This window comes from Podarcis erhardii (genome assembly GCF_964252035.2).
Source record: "Podarcis erhardii genome assembly, chromosome: 9".
NCBI classification, from domain to species: domain Eukaryota; kingdom Metazoa; phylum Chordata; class Lepidosauria; order Squamata; family Lacertidae; genus Podarcis; species Podarcis erhardii.
Genome location: NC_138512.1, coordinates 2468902 through 2484581, shown reverse-complemented (window position 1 = coordinate 2484581; position 15680 = coordinate 2468902). Strand labels below are relative to the sequence as shown.

At 44.6% G+C, this 15680-nt stretch overlaps 1 long non-coding RNA gene across 1 annotated transcript; it reads right to left on the bottom strand.

The window, feature by feature from the left end:
* Nucleotides 1-2640: 2640 nt before the first annotated feature.
* Nucleotides 2641-5078, bottom strand: LOC309349781. Its single transcript, XR_014160185.1, has 2 exons — nt 4869-5078; nt 2641-3274 (listed from the first exon to the last, which is right to left on the bottom strand). It is a non-coding gene; the product is annotated as an uncharacterized lncRNA (long non-coding RNA).
* Between the last annotated feature and the right edge of the window lie 10602 nt (nt 5079-15680).

The window sequence follows — 15680 nt, the reverse complement described above, 5'->3', positions numbered from 1 at the left end:
TAAGGTCAAGGTTAAGGTTAGGGTTAGGGTAGAGGTTAGGGTTTGGGTTAGGGTTTGGGTTTAGGTTTAGGTTAGGGTTAGGGTAGAGGTTAGTGTTAGGATTAGGATTAGGATTAGGATTAGGGTTAGGGTTAGGGTTAGGGTTAGGGTTAGGGTTAAGGTTAAGTTTAGGCTAGAGTTTAGGGTTAGGGTTAGGGTTAGGGTTAGGGTTAGGGTTAGGGTAGAAATCGAGGTTTGGATTAGGGTAGGGTTAGGGTTAGGGTTGGGGTTAGGGTTAGGGTTAGGTTTAAGGTTAGGGTTAGGGTTAGGGTTAGGGTTAGGGTTTAGGTTAGCGTTAGGTTTGAGGTTAGAGTTAGGGGCTAGGGCTAAGGGTTACGGTTAGGGTTAGCGTTAGGGTTAGGGTTAGGGTTAGGGTTTAGGTTAGCGTTAGGTTTGAGGTTAGAGTTAGGGGCTAGGGCTAAGGGTTACGGTTAGGGTTAGCGTTAGGGTTAGGGTTAGGGTTAGGGTTTTGGTTAGCGTTAGGTTTGAGGTTAGAGTTAGGGGCTAGGGCTAGAGTTAGAGTTAGGGTTAGGGTTAGGGTTAAGGTTAGGGTTAGGGTTAGGGTTAGGGTTCGGTTTAAGGTTAGGGTTAGGGTTTGAGCTTAGGTTAGGGTAGAGATTTGGGTTAGGGTTAGAGTTAGGGTTAGGGTTAGGGTTAGGGTTAGGGTTAGGGTTTAGGTTTAGGTTAGCGTTAGCGTTAGCCTTAGGTTTGAGGTTAGAGTTAGGGGCTAGGGCTAGGCTTAGGGCTCTGGCTAGGGCTAGGGTTAGGGTAGAGATTAGAGTTAGGGTTAGGGTAGAAGTTGAGGTTTAGATTCGGGTAGGGTTAGGTTTAGGTGTAGGTTTAGGTTAGGAAATGTCAAAGAAAACAACATGTAAAAAATACATTAATTACATATAATCTGTAGGCTTCTAGACCCCTCTGTGATTATTGGATTGAATTAGCTTCAAGAACAGATAAAAAGAAGTCCATGGTAACACATATTTGAACAATGGAACTCACTCCCATAGAAGTCTGTGATGGCCACTGATTGGCTTTAGGAGAGGACTGGAGAGGCTATCAATGCATACCTGTCAACTTACAGATTTGAAAATAAGGGACCAGCAGCCTCGAAAATAAGGGATCAGCAGCCAAAATAAGGGATTTTGCTTAATTTATACATAAATCCGGCCCTGATGGAGCCAGGCTGCTTTTGCTGCGACTGACTGTGTTTTGCAGGGGTTGGACTAGATGATCCGAAGGGTCTACAACTCCGACCAAAGAAGGTGGCAGACAAAACTGATGAACAACATCGAGATGGCAAAGCTTACAGGCAGAATTAGAAACCAGAAAGAGGACCTCTTTAATAAAGAATGGGGAAAGTTTATAATTTAGTTGAAAAGCTATTGTAAAGAGTTACATACCTACATTGGTAGGATTGACAGAAAACTTGTAGTAAAAATGTGAACTATGGATGGACAAATGATTTATAAAAATAGAGTTATGAAAGGGATGCAGAGGGGGAAATCACTACGTTAAGATGCTGCACTGGCTGGAGGGGATGTTAAGCAGCACGTCGGGGCTGCCGTCGTCCTGGCGTGAGGAGTTCCATCGGAGAGAGGGAGGGAGGGACAGAGACTCTTGCCCACGCCACCCACGAGCCCGGCATGAGGCGTTTGCGGCGGCCGCTGAAGCACCGCCCTTCTGCATCCCACCCCATCCCCTCCTCTTCCTCCTCCCTCAGGCCGCCTCCTCAGCCTCTGCCACTGATGCCGCCTCCGGCTTCCCCTGGCAGCGCGGCAGAAGTCTCGCAAGAGAGGCGCTGCCGGCCCGCCCACTGCCACTCGTCTCCTCACTACATGCCCCTGAGGGGGGAAAGGGAGAGACGGAGACGCGGCAGTTCGTGTGCATGCTCTCTCGAAGAGGAGGACCCCGAGCCGCTGCTTCCCTCCCGAGCCAGGCGAGCATGAAACCTGGGAAATTTAAGGGACATCATCAATCCAGGACAGCAGCGGGAAACGGCGCTGGGATAAGGGAGTTTCCCGCCAAATAAGGGACGGTTGACAGCTATGTATCAATGGCTAGGACCCATGAGGTATATCATCTGCCACCAGAGCTGGAAACAGCAATGCTTCTGAGTGCCAGTCACTGGAAAGCACAGGAAGGGAGAGGACTATTGTGCTTGGATCCTGCTTGCGGGTCTCTTATCTGGCTGGCCACTGTGAGAACAGGATGCTGGACTAGATGGGCCATGGGCCAGATCCAGCAGGCTCTTCTTATGTTCTTAAGGAATTCTCTTCCTGGACACAGGGGCGGAGCTTCAAGCTCTGTCGGGGGGGTGGAGAGCAGGCGGGGGTGTGGCACACATCCTGGGGGCGTGGCATGCCGCCCGCCAGGGCGGTGCGCTCCCCCCGCACCCCTGTTCCTCCGCCAGTGCCTGGACGTGTGAATGGAGGGAATAGCCATACCTATGTCTGCTGATAGCAGAACTCTCAGATGTTTTTATTGCCAGTGCAAGCACATTGAATAGATTATATGTTCTCTTCTTTAAAGGTAAGGATTTCCATTATGATTTTCTTTTTTTATCATTTTGTATATTGTTTTTGATAATTTTATAATATAAAACATTACCATTTCAAACATTAAAATACAAGGTTCTTTTGAACCTTCGGACCTCCTTTCCTTCCTCCAGGGGTTCCATGTTTGAGTTTAAATTTGCTACATCTTTTACCATTATCCACCTTTTATATAACCATAATTAGCATAAATAATTCCACATTACAAGTGTCACTGCATTCCTGCCAAAGATTTTAACTTTTTACAGTGGTCTTTTAAATAAATTACAAATTTGCTCCAGTCTTTAGAAAATACTCAATCTTCCTGGTTTTGGATCTTCCCCATCAGTTTCGCCATCTCTGCCTACTCCACCAGTTTCATCTGCCATTCTTCTTTTGTTGGTACCTCTCCTTCCTTCCATCTCTGGGCTAGTAGCATTCTCACTGCCATTGCTGCATACATGATTTTCTTCTGAGATGTGTTTAAACAGCACTTGTCAAAGATCCTTGAGTGACCTAAATATTTATAGTTGCTTTGCCTTCCCCATGACATTATTATGAACATTTGTTATTTACAAGTCAAGGAAAGTGGCTTCCTTGATCTTCTGATCTTGTTTTCCCCATTTATGCTCCTTCAATGCCTCTGGTCTTATCATCTGCGCTGTGTGGAAAACAGTAATTTGTGATGACATTATCTAAGTGCCCTGCAGGCAAAAAGGGAGAAGAAAAGTTTCAAATCAGCAACTTGAAAGAAGAAAAAACAAAACAAAACAAGGAAAGGAAAGGAAAAGAGAAATAGTTTAGGATAATGATGAAGTTTAATTCCTGAGTCATTACAGCATCTGAGAATGGAGACATAATCTGCCTCCATTAGAAATGGCAAATGTTGCTTGTTTGTGGGGCTGTAATAAGTTGTGACAGGAAGGGAATTATTATGCAGGTTATTTCAATGCTCATAGCCACCCGGCCACATTGTCCTTCGCAGCCCCTCTGCCTTGTTGGGATGCAGGAAAGGAGTTGCTCTTCGCAAAGAGAAAGATAAAAAGTCACCTGACATTCCATAAACCAGGTGCTATTGAGTGCTAGCCTCTCCTTCTGATGTGCAAACCCGAGTTAATGAATTTGAATGGACAAATAATATAGATTAACACAAGTCAAATGGGGAGGCTGGTAAGTGATCTTTTATTGTGTTTTTAATATCCTGTTGGAAGCCGCCCAGAGTGGCTGGAGAGGCCTGGCCAGATGGGCAGGGTATAAGTAATAAATTATTATTATTATTATTATTATTATTATTATTATTATTATTAATGACAAGCTGCAATTGAATGTTCTACACAGTGGTTCCCAATTAGCTAAGTAATGCAGCCCCCTGTTTTTCCAAAGCCAAGCCAAGGACTCCCTACTTTTGAGAACTGTGATGTCTCTGTGGTAGCTTTTGTTCTGTGAAGGGTGCCACAGACCCCCTGGGGGGGTTATGTGGACCCCCTGGAGTCTGTGGATCACCAGTAGGGAGCCCCTGTTCTACACAATGTGATTGCCTTAACTTTAGACTCTCCCGGATAAGCCACTTTGGAAGATGTAGGGAAGTGACCTGGAAGCAAATCACATTGAACACACCTCTGCATTAGCACACAGAGCATTTTAAAAGGTGGACTCGGGGCTGCCCATCACAGTACAGAACACCGCAAGACACTCTGGATAAGTGCTTGCCAGAAGTCGATGGATGAAAGGAAGCAGAAATCATGTCAGTTTTGAGATTCAGACATGACTTATTCAGGAGCAAAGTGGACATTTGATCTGCAATTTGGGCCTGTGCTGAAAAAGTGCAGTGGGGCACAGAGATGGGGGCAGAATGGGAAGGGCACCAGCACTTCAAGCAAAGACTGCCAACTCTTAACTTGCCACCTTTGGGTCCCAGAAGTGCTGGGAAGGATTCACAACTTTTTGGGGATTGCGAGTTGTCTCCTGGGTAGATTTGTCAGATTGGCCCTCTGTACACCTGGTTGTCTATTAAGCCAAATGGGGCACTGCTCCCTGCCCCACCCAAGTTTTGTCTGCTTTCACCAGCCCCCCCCCCCCCGCCTGCCTTCTTACCTACCACCAATTCAGGGGGCAGCCCTGCCTCTCAGCCTCCTTCTCCTTAGTCTTAGCGTTGCCCCAATAGAACTCAGCATGGAAGAGGATGGGGACAAACCTAGAATGGTCGGCTCTGCCTGTCTTTGGCTCCAGCACAACCAGTCACTGGCTCTGGCGCCACCTACTGTTGGCCTCCCTGCCTTTGGCCCACTGCTACGGTACCTCCACTATATAGTGCATGGGTTGCCAACTTTCTTAGGCTTGTGGGCACATTAGGATATTTGAGTAAAGATGTTGGGTGCCATCCCTTCCGGTGACTTCTCTTTCCCTCCCTGGATCAGCCCCCGGCCTGGAAAAGGAGAGAATACATGCATACACATTTCCCTTTCCCAAGGAATCTGAGTACATGTTAGATCCAACAGAATGAACCTGAGCCTTGAAAAGCACATGGAGCTGAAAGAGGAAGTGGAAAAGAGGCCACTCTTCCAACTTCCGTTTCCAAGGAGGCAGAAGGTAGCCACCCTCACAACCTTATGAGCTAGGAGGCTATGAGTGGGGAGGTTTAAGGGCTTTGTGGGTGCCGAGTGAAGGCCTGTAGGACGATGTTCCCCACATCTGCCCCCCTTGGGCAAATGATTAAGATTATGCCCGCTTTGCAAATGCAGTAATGCGCTCTCTGTTACGTTTCAGCTCTCATTGCTGCTGCTCTCTGCAATGGGTTCAGAAGCGTCTTAGCATTTGGTTATCATATTACTGATTATCTATCTCTCCATCATAAATACTAATCATTCTAATCTTCATGCAGTCAGCTCTGTTGCTTTCATTCAGTCAAACTCAAGAAGAGCGGCAACAGCAGTCTTGGGAAAGTCTTGGGATTTGCAGAACTACAAGAACTCTTTAGGAGAGGAAACCCTCAAATGGGAGGGGGAAATCTGCCAAATGCAGCCAAATGTGCACTGAACAGGCTTAGCGGCCACCGAATGTTGTCGGAGGAAGAAGGAATGGAATGGAGTTTCCTGGAGGAGGATTGTGACCATTCCACGCTGCAACATTTTGTTGAAGGTCCTTCTGGTCCGTCTACACACGCGTGCGCGCGCGCGCGCACACACACACACACACACACACACACACACACACTTCATTTATTGCTTTGACTCCAGGTTAGCTTTTCCAGAAACTAGAATCTAATTAATGCAATCTAATTAAGTAACTCCAACTCCTTTCCATTTCTATTGTAGTATTAAAGGCTCTGCAGAGTTGGCTGGTGAAAGACCAGGCAGCAAAGCTGAGTCAGCATTGATTCCCTCTACCTCACAGCCTTGTGTGATTCCAACGTTCATTTTCAGCATTTTAAACATCCATTTCTGTAAGTACAGATATGATCTCACTTGTTCCACGATCCAGCATTCTTGCACGTGAGCGATTGGAATTTGGAGGGCCTTAACAGTGCAATGCATCTTTCTGCATTAACAAATTACATAAGGCCTGCTCTCTTGATTATTTCCAAATAAGAGCGCTTTCCAGATTCCCTAGAGAATCTTCCCAGGGCTGAGCTGACCAGAGACTTCGGGCTGCCACCTGCTGGTCCAGCTGGAGAATTTCTCACAATTTTCTGAGAACTTTTCCGATAATTTTCTTTTCTTGCCGGAGATGGATACGTGGGGTCCCTCTCCAAAGCAGTTCCAGGTCGAGGATTGGGTGGTCCTTTGGGTGAGACACCCTCCATGGGGCCCCCTCCCTCCATCACTTTGCTGCCTACACCAAGTCCAGGCTGGAGGACCCAAATGCCCTTTTCCGCGCTGGAATTAAGAGGGAGAAGGGGTCCCCCTTAGCTCAGGGTTGCCATATGTCCTCTTTTTCACTGGGTATGTAAAATGAGAGCCATCATAGCGACCCATAGTTAAAAGTAGACGTCAACAAATGTGTCCTCTTTTTTGCTCTTCAAAATACGGCAACCCTACCTCAGCTACTGTTTTCAGAAGACTACAGGAGGAGGCATGATCTAGTTAAAATTGAAGTGTGTCACGGGTGGGGCTTTTGTGTTTCAGTAACAAACACAGACTAGAAAATAAGAAGAGCTTGCTAAACCATGCCAAAGGGGGCCCTTCCTTCCTGGCTGTAGATGTAAGTACCTTTTCTTCATCCATATGAAGCCAATCATCATTATCTGGACTCCATCTAAAGGCAACAGCTTCTTCTTGTCAATCCACCCTTTCGCTCGCTCACCCTGCCCCTTCTCTCTCCCTTTTCTGGATCTAAGCGGTTTCTTTGCTGCTTCTGGCTCAAGTGCTGCGGCTCTTGTGGTAAAGTCGACACAATCAAGATTGTGGTGCACCAAATGTGCCAGGCACCCAAACAACGAGCAGGTGGCAGTTTCTAGTTTGGAGAGCTCCAGGAACACAGCAAGATTCTCTCTCTTTTTTATTTTTTATTTATAGTTTTCCAATTTATTCATACAGTTACGATAATTTGCAACAATTCTTTATATAGTCTACAAACATTTTCCAATCTTTCTTAAAGGTTATTTCATCTTGCTCTCTGATTCTACTGGTTAAACTTGCTAATTCTGTGTATTCCACCAGTTTCATCTGCCACTCCTCCTTCGTGGGTCCTGTACCTTTCCACCATTTGGGGGCATATAAAATTCAGGCTGCAATACCTGAATATAGAAATCAAATCCATTGATTCTTTGGTACATCTGACACAACCATTCCTAAAAGGAATGCTGCTGGTCTTTTGGGGAGTGCTTTTATGAACATTTCCCCCCAACTCATTATTTATCATCTCCACAAAACCTTTGCATGTCCACCACATATGATAAAATGTACCTTCTATTTCTTTACATTTCCAACATGTTCCTAATTTTGATTTACATATGTTTTCTAACTTACTTGGTGTCAGGTACCATCAGCATATCATTTTCATGTAATTTTCTTTCAAAGCGTAACATGCTGTAAATTTCAAACCAGTTTTCCATAGTTTCCCCCACATGTCCAATTCTGTATCACGCCCTACATCTCTGACCCAATGTATCATGGCAGATTTAACCATTTCATCTTTTATTTCCCGTTCTAACAGTAACATATATATTCTAGAAATTATTTTTTTCTTTGTTTTCTACTAGTTCCTTTTCAAGTTAGGAACTTTGATCTGTAAATCCATGTTGCTGATCTAATTTAAACACTTCCTTCAATTGATGATATTGAAACCAGTCCATCACCAGACCTCTGGGGTCTTCTAGCTTCTTCAACTTCACCTCTTGGTCTGGAAAAAAATAGTCTCTATATGTTGCCCATTTTTGTTCCATATTCAGCTTTAGTTTATATTGGTGATAGCCATAGGGGTGTTTTCCTTTCCAGTAGGTTTTTGTATTTCTTGCATACTCTATATACATTTTGTCTAATTACATGGTTTGAGAAATTCATTCATATACATATATATTCAGATTAACATTTTACAGTCATATATCCAACATACAACATAGAAACAAGATTCCAGAGAATCTCCTGGACTTCCCTCTTCCCCTTTGTGGGTCCTATTGTTAATAATTTCCTCCTGCATCTTTTATAATAATCCAAATCCTTTACATCTCCATTGTATCCAAAATTCACCATTAAACTACAAGTGTTATTCCAATCCTACTAACAATTTTAACTGTTTACAATGGTTTTTAAGTTATAAATTTTCCCCATTCCTTATTAAAATTTTGGTCTTCCTGATTTCTGATTCTTCCAGTCATTTTAGCCAATTTAGCATAATCCATCAACTTGATCTGCCGTTCTTCTCTGGTCGGGACTTTATCTTCTTTCCATCTCTGAGCCAGTGACATCCGCGCAGCCTTGGTCGCATGCAGAAATAGTCTTTTCTGCTCCCTTGGGATTTTGGCACCTGTTGTTGTTGTTGTTGTTGTTGTTTAGTCATTTAGTCATGTCCGACTCTTCGTGACCCCCTGGACCAGAGCATGCCAGGCCCTCCTGTCTTCCACTGCCTCCCGCAGTTTGGTCAAACTCATGTTTGTAGCTTTGAGAACACTATCCAACCATCTCGTCCTCTGTCGTCCCCTTCTCCTTGTGCCCTCCATCTTCCCCAACATCAGGGTCTTTTCCAGGGAGTCTTCTCTTCTCATGAGGTGGCCAAAGTATTGGAGCCTCAGCTTCACAATCTGTCCTTCGGCACCTAGAATTCCTAAAAGGAAGGCTTTGGGGGGGGGTTTAAGAAAAGGTTATTTTAAACATTTTTTTCCAACTCATTATATATCATTTCCCAAAATTCTTTTACTACCTTACATTTCCACCACATATGATAAAAGGTTCCTTCTTTTTCCTTACATTTCCAACATACAATTGACCCTGATTTATACATTTCTGCTAATTTGCTTGGAGTTAAATACCAACATTACATCATTTTCATATAGTTTTCTTTCAACGTGTAACATGCTGTGAATTTTAAATCCCAATTCTGTAACTTTGCGCATGCTGTAAGTTGTATATTATACCCAAAATCTCTCACCCAGTGTATCATGATTTGAGAAATTATTATATATTTTAGCTTTATCATGCAGCAAGATTCTCCTGAGGAGGGGGAGGGGGAGATTTTCCTAATGTGTGTTCCCAGCTCCTGCCCTGAAGTATGAAATGAATGGTTGATAGGTTTGCATTTATTGTCTGCAGCGAGAAGGATGGAGCCGCTCAGAAACTGCTGAACCCTAGAGAAAGTCCCCCGCTGCTTTCTCAGATTTTTCTAGTCCTAAGCACCTGCTGCTGTGCTTTTTATTGATTTATCTCTTCCCTGTTTGAGTGTTTTGTTCTGGGTGCATTCTGCCTTGCTGGATTCATCAAACTAAACATAAAATCTAGTGTCTCTCCTCCTCCACCACCTAAAAACCTTCCTGGCTTTGCAAGGGGTTGGACTAGATGACCCTTGGGAATCCCCTCCAACTACAGTTCTATTATTTCTTTCTGGGGTAGCATCCACACTAGCTGTTGTTTCCTGGAAACACAAACTTTTGTTCTTTCACTTTTTCTGCAGAAGAATCCAGATCTGCTCATAAAAAAAGCTATCAATCCAGATCCAGCCCTGGCCCTCTTGTCTATTTAAAGAGGAGGCTGGAATGACTAGATACAGAAAAGCTCTGGGCACCAAATGCCTTGCAGCTGCACATATTAAAATCACTAGAAATGGGGAAGGGGCAACAGTGTTTATTCTGGCGACACTGGTACAATAGATTATGGCAACTAGCTTTGGAAGACAAGCTTCCTCTGACACTTAATATGTTAATATGTGGTGCCTCTTCATTTTCTGTGCGACTGAAAGTCACCAAGATTGCAGGCCTTTGTCTCCATCATTTTGGAGGGATGTATTTTTTCACAAGTCTGGGCTGGATCGCGCTCTCTCTCTCTCTCTCTCTCTCTCTCTAAGTGGTGAGAAATGCCAGTGGTTCTAGGCTTTCCCAGAGTTCACTTTTCTTGGAATGATGCTCAGCAGAGACTGTGGTGCTTTTAGGATAGATAGTTTTACTTAAACACATATGCACAGCCCGAACATAAGATGCAGGCACTCACAGCATTAACGCCCCAACAGATCTTCCTCCTTCATTCATCACAAGTTTGGATCCAGCACAGAGCAAGCAGGTCTCTGTGTCTCCAGCTTTCCATTCTGCTTTTCAGCTCTCTCTCACACACAGCTCTGGCTTTTGTTCTCCTGCCTTGCAGCTAGGTGAAGGGGGTGGAGGAAAGCCCACCCATTGGCCTGGAGGCCTCATCCCATAGTTGGCTCCTTCTTTTGGGGTCCAGAGGAGGACACCTAAGTGGCCAACTCAGGTCACTGTCTTATGAATAAACTTGTCTGACAAGCTCAGCAATAGAATCCTTTATGAGACTCTAACTCTCATGGGTCTAAAACCCCAAGAATTGGAAGAGACTCGGGACATCATCCCAACCGACACCCCCCCCAACATACAACAGTATGGAGTATGGAATATAATAATAATAATAATAATAATAATAATAATAATAATAATAATAACAACAACAACAACAACAACAGTAACAAACAATATAACACCATAAAACATATTTTAGGGCAGATGAGATGAAAATGCCTGGGAAGCCCCCTAACTCATGTATAATAGAGGGAGACATCAATATCCTTCTGGCTTTTAGGTGCATAATAACACTGAGCTGAAATTTGGTGGTGGGGTCAGTTCTCTGGAGTGGGCTGAGCAAGCAAAACTTCCTAATGTCCTAAAGCTAGTGAGGAATTATCCATTTTTAAATACAGATGGCTCTCCTCTCTCAGCATAGCTGAAAGACAGGCTGTTAGAGATTCAGTTGTCCCAAAGGCCTCCAAAGAAAAGCCCCCTCTCCATTCATCTGATTTTATCAGGTTTTTATTCCATCTTTGCCGTTTGGTTCCCCTGCCTGTCCTGCATCTCTGTCCCTGGCTGCTTCCAGTCTGCCACACATGGGCCTAGCCAGAATTTATGTTGTGGGGGGCAGAGCTTCTGTTAGTTAACTATTTTTATTGATTTACTTGATGGGAAGCAGCTGCCCCCCAGCCCCCCTGGCTACATCGATGCTGCCACATACAAGGGCATTTCAGGTCACACAATTGTTATTGATTGGGGAAGTCTTCCATGACAAACCTAGTTTCTCTCCCCCCCCCCCCCGCAAAAAAAATCAGGCCTTTTTGAGATAAGGAAATGGAAGGGGAAAGTAAAGTCATCTGACCCTTCCGCAAACCAATCAAAATGAATGCATCATCTAATCTCCCTGCAAACAAATCAGGATGAATGCTGGAAGAACCCTCTGTGAAAAGCATGAGGGAATGAGGGTCCCCCCTCCGACACCCCCTCCCTTTGGTGATCCACGTGGCTCTCTAGAAGCTTGTGTTTAGAAAGGTAGTTGTTGCTGTTAATAAATGTATTTATATAGCTGTCAAGTGTCCCTTATTTGGAGGGACAGTCCCTTATTCCAGCACCATGTCCCGCTGCTGTCCCCAATTGATGGCTGTCCCTTAAATGATGTCCCTTAAATTTCAAAGGAAGCAGCTCCTCTCCCTCTCTCCCTGCCGGCCAGGGAGGAGGGAGGCTCCAACTGTGTTGCTTGGCTGTGTTGCTCACCAAATAAGAAGTCTAAGAACGACTGGGAGCTTGCATGCCTTGTACTGATCAAATCGGCTGTGTTGCCTGGGGACTCGCCTTTGCTCAGTGCTTCCCAGCGGAGAGGTGACAGTGGTATTCCTTGAGGCTTCGTTTGGCTGCTGGCTGGGCTTTCTGCCTTTGGTTCGGAGGGGCTCAGAAGTTGAACATACCTGTGCTGAGTGCTCGGATCGGAATCAGATGGATACGTCATCGACGGCCCACTCACCCTTGCTGGCGAAAAGGTCTGTCTGGAACGGGGGCACATGGTGGGGGAAAAGGAAAGGAGATCTCATGGGAGGGGGGCTTTTGAATTTGTTTTGGAGGCTCCTTTGATTGACTTATGGGGGGAAAGAAAGGAGCTGGCTGACTAAAATGGTGGGTGACTGGCGATCTCGTGGCGAGGGGGGGAGGCTGTGTGTGTGTGGCTAGTTAATGCAAGCTGAGGGGTTTTTTGAATGCTGGACACCATTTTGTTGCCCATGCTGCTGCAAACTTTGCAGTGCAAAGCCAGGCCGGGGAGCCATCTTAAGTTGAGGCTGCAGAGGCCTTGTGGTGCATGTGATTCAGACTCTATTGAGTTGAACCTCTGGTTACAAAGTTGGTTGGACAGTGTTCTCCAAGCTACCAGCTTGAGTTTGACCAGACTGCAGGAGGACAGGAAGACTGGAGTGCCTGGAACAGGTGAGGCTACAGGTCCCTTATTTTGGCTGCTGGTCCCTTATTTTCAAGGCTGTAAGTTGACAGCTATGTGTATTTATATTCCAGCTTTCTCCCAAGCTGGGATTCAAGGCGGCTTCCAATATTTAAAAACATAATTGTAAAGTACAAAGCAATTAAAAACAATAGTTGAAATATACCAAAAGAAAAATTAGAACCAGCCCTTAATATCCCATTAATGCCCTCATGGCAACCCGCTGGTCAGCACTGCCTTCTTTTCCAGAATAGAAAGGTCTCAGCCTGCCAGATATAGGATAACAAAGCAGGAGCCAATCTAACCTCTCTTTGGGGGAAATTCCACAATATAAGAGAAGACACAGAAGAGCCTCCCTCTTGGGTCACCACCAACGGTGCTTCTGATTTGATGGGGACAGGGACTAGATTTAAAGTACAGTTGTGAGTGCGTTCTTAAAGCACTGCGTTTTGTCTTAATGTAACTCTCTTTGAAGCTTGGCTGTCACAGATAAGAAACTCTATCCTTATGGACAAACCAACAGCCTTGCAACGAGAACACCCACTGGAAAATGCACCACAAACCTTTATGAACGTGGTGTCCTTTTACTGTATATGCACAAACTATTGAGCCCGGCTTCCACCCGCCATCATCCCATGGAACAGGGTGGAATGGCATTTTCATCTGACTGCTGTACAGCCAATGAACCATATTTTTCTTGTGATGGCTCTGTACGCCAACTTGCTGTGGTTAATATTGTGCTCTCTCTTTCTTTTTCTTTTGTTGGTTTTTTATATCTATTTTGGCTATAACTGAAGAATTAAATATAAATTAGAAAAAAAGAGAAAAACTACACTTGTCAAATTTCATGCTGCTGTGATGCAGCCAAGTTAAAAGCACAGGAGGCTCTACAGGAAGCTATTGGTTCTAATATTATGAAAGACATCATTTTTAAAATGCATCCCTTCTCCCTGCAATTCTCCCCACCCATAATTACTTCCTAAATGCTATTAGGCTGCTTAATCAGATGCTCCCATTAGGAAGCAGAGACGTGATCCACTTTGCAGTTAGGCCAGGGTGAGCACCTGCAGAAGCCGATGGCCAATAATGGCGAGATAACAGCTGTCAAATTTCCTTTGCTGCATTTCCTCCTTTTCTAGTTATTTCTTTCTCTTGGCTGCCCCAGCCCACACTTTGTGGTAGAACACAACGCCCTGGGAGGAAGAAACCCAAGCTCCCTTAAAATCTTAGAAAATTGTCTCCTTTTCAGCAAGGGAAAAGGTACGCCAAATCTCTAGTCTTGAATCCTGGTAGAATCAGGGTCTGGTTCTGCTAAGGAGAAAAGGAACTTTGTGGCCTCAGCCTCTTTTCCACACCATAAGAGCAAGCCCAGATGCCAGTGTTTTTATAAATGGGGGGTTTTGATCCCATTTGCTGGGGGAAGAGGAGAAAACATTGCTTCTATTTGTGGCCCTCTGTCAGGTGTGGGAAACCTGACGTTCTAGGCTTTACAACACGCTTGCATGGTCCATTGCCATGCTAGCCAGTTGATAGGCTCCCAGCAGCTGATCAACCTGCTGAATTATCCCAACCATTTTAAATTATGACTGTAAACTTAGATGGAACAAATTGCTAATAGCAACTCCCTCACCAAAGATTTGGGCTTTCCGATGCCCCTGTTCATTTCTCTCACCTGTGCTCGACTGGATACAAAGTTACACCTGCTCCTGGGAAGCGTCTGTGATGCAGTCACTTATGGCTGCTACTAGCAAGTACAAGCAGAGCCTTCTTTGTGTTGACACTGTGAAATGGCTTCCCCAAAGACAGCGGGTGGCTCCCATCTTTCCGACAGTAAATTAAAGCACTTTCATTTGCCTGGGCCTTTGGTGAGCAGCAATTAACTAATCAAGCACTTAGAATCATAGAATCATAGAATTATGGAGTTGGAAGGGACCCGAAGGGTCATCTAGTCCAACCTCTGCCTAAGAACCTCCAAGGAAGGAGAGTCCGCAACTTCCTGAGGGAGACCATTCCACTGTTGAATAGCTCTTACTGTTAAAAAAATTTTCCTGATGTTTAGTCAGAATCTCCTTTCTTGTAACTTTAAGCCATTGATTCAAGTCCTAACCTCCAGAGCAGTGGAAAGCAAGCATGCTCCATCTTCCATGAGACAGCCCTTGAGATACTTGACAATGGCTCTCATATTTCCTCTCAGTCTTCTCTTTTCAGGTTAAACATACCCAGCTCCATCAACCGTTCTTCATAAGCCTTGGTTTCCAGACTCTTGATCACCTTGGTCTCTCTCCTCTGCACATCTTCCAGCTTGTCAACATCCTTCATAGATTGTGCTGCCCAGAAGTGGACCCAGGACTCCAGGTCTGGTCTGATCAAGGCAAAATAGTGGGACTATGACCTCCCTTGATCTGGACACCACACATCTGTTAATGCAGTCTAGAATAGCCTTCACTTCTCTGCTCCTGCATCACACTGTTGATTCATGTTAAGCCTGTGGTCCACCAAGACCCCAAGATCCTTTTCACGTGTACTGCTAGTAAGTAAGCCAAGCAGCCCTCATCTTACATTTTCATGCTTAACCTTGCTAAGCTTTGGTAAAAACTCATCTAGTCTCCCTGCAAACTAATCAGGATGAATCTACAATATACTGTATTTTGGAAAGTGGTTTGTCTGTTTCTCCATTTGTTTGCTATGCATTCAGGTACCTCTCAAGATATCATTGCCAAACTTGGCCCAAGCATTCCTGAGGTGGGAGCAGTGGTCGTTACTGGCATTTGGATGCAGAGACCATTTTGATTCACAATGTCAGACCAAAATGTGAGTTTAGCATGACTTCACCCATTTTTTGACAATAGGTTCATCCGCCTCTTGAGATATTGCCCCAAAACTTGGCAGAAACTTCCAAAGCTTTATTACTGTTTGGACACTGCATCAAGATAGTGGACCAAAACATGACTTCACCCATTTTATAGCTTAAGTTCATCTGTTTCTTGAGATACTGTTATCAAATTTGACACGAGGGTTCACAAGGTGAAGGCAGTAGACTTTGTCACCATTTGGACTCTGGGCACCATTTTGAAACAAGATGTAGACTGAGTATGACTTTGGCATGATTTCACCCAATTTTTGGTGTGACATGTCTGAACTCACAAATTACCCTGTCCATTCAAAAATCACTTTTCTTTTTGTTTGTTTCAAAAAATCCCTG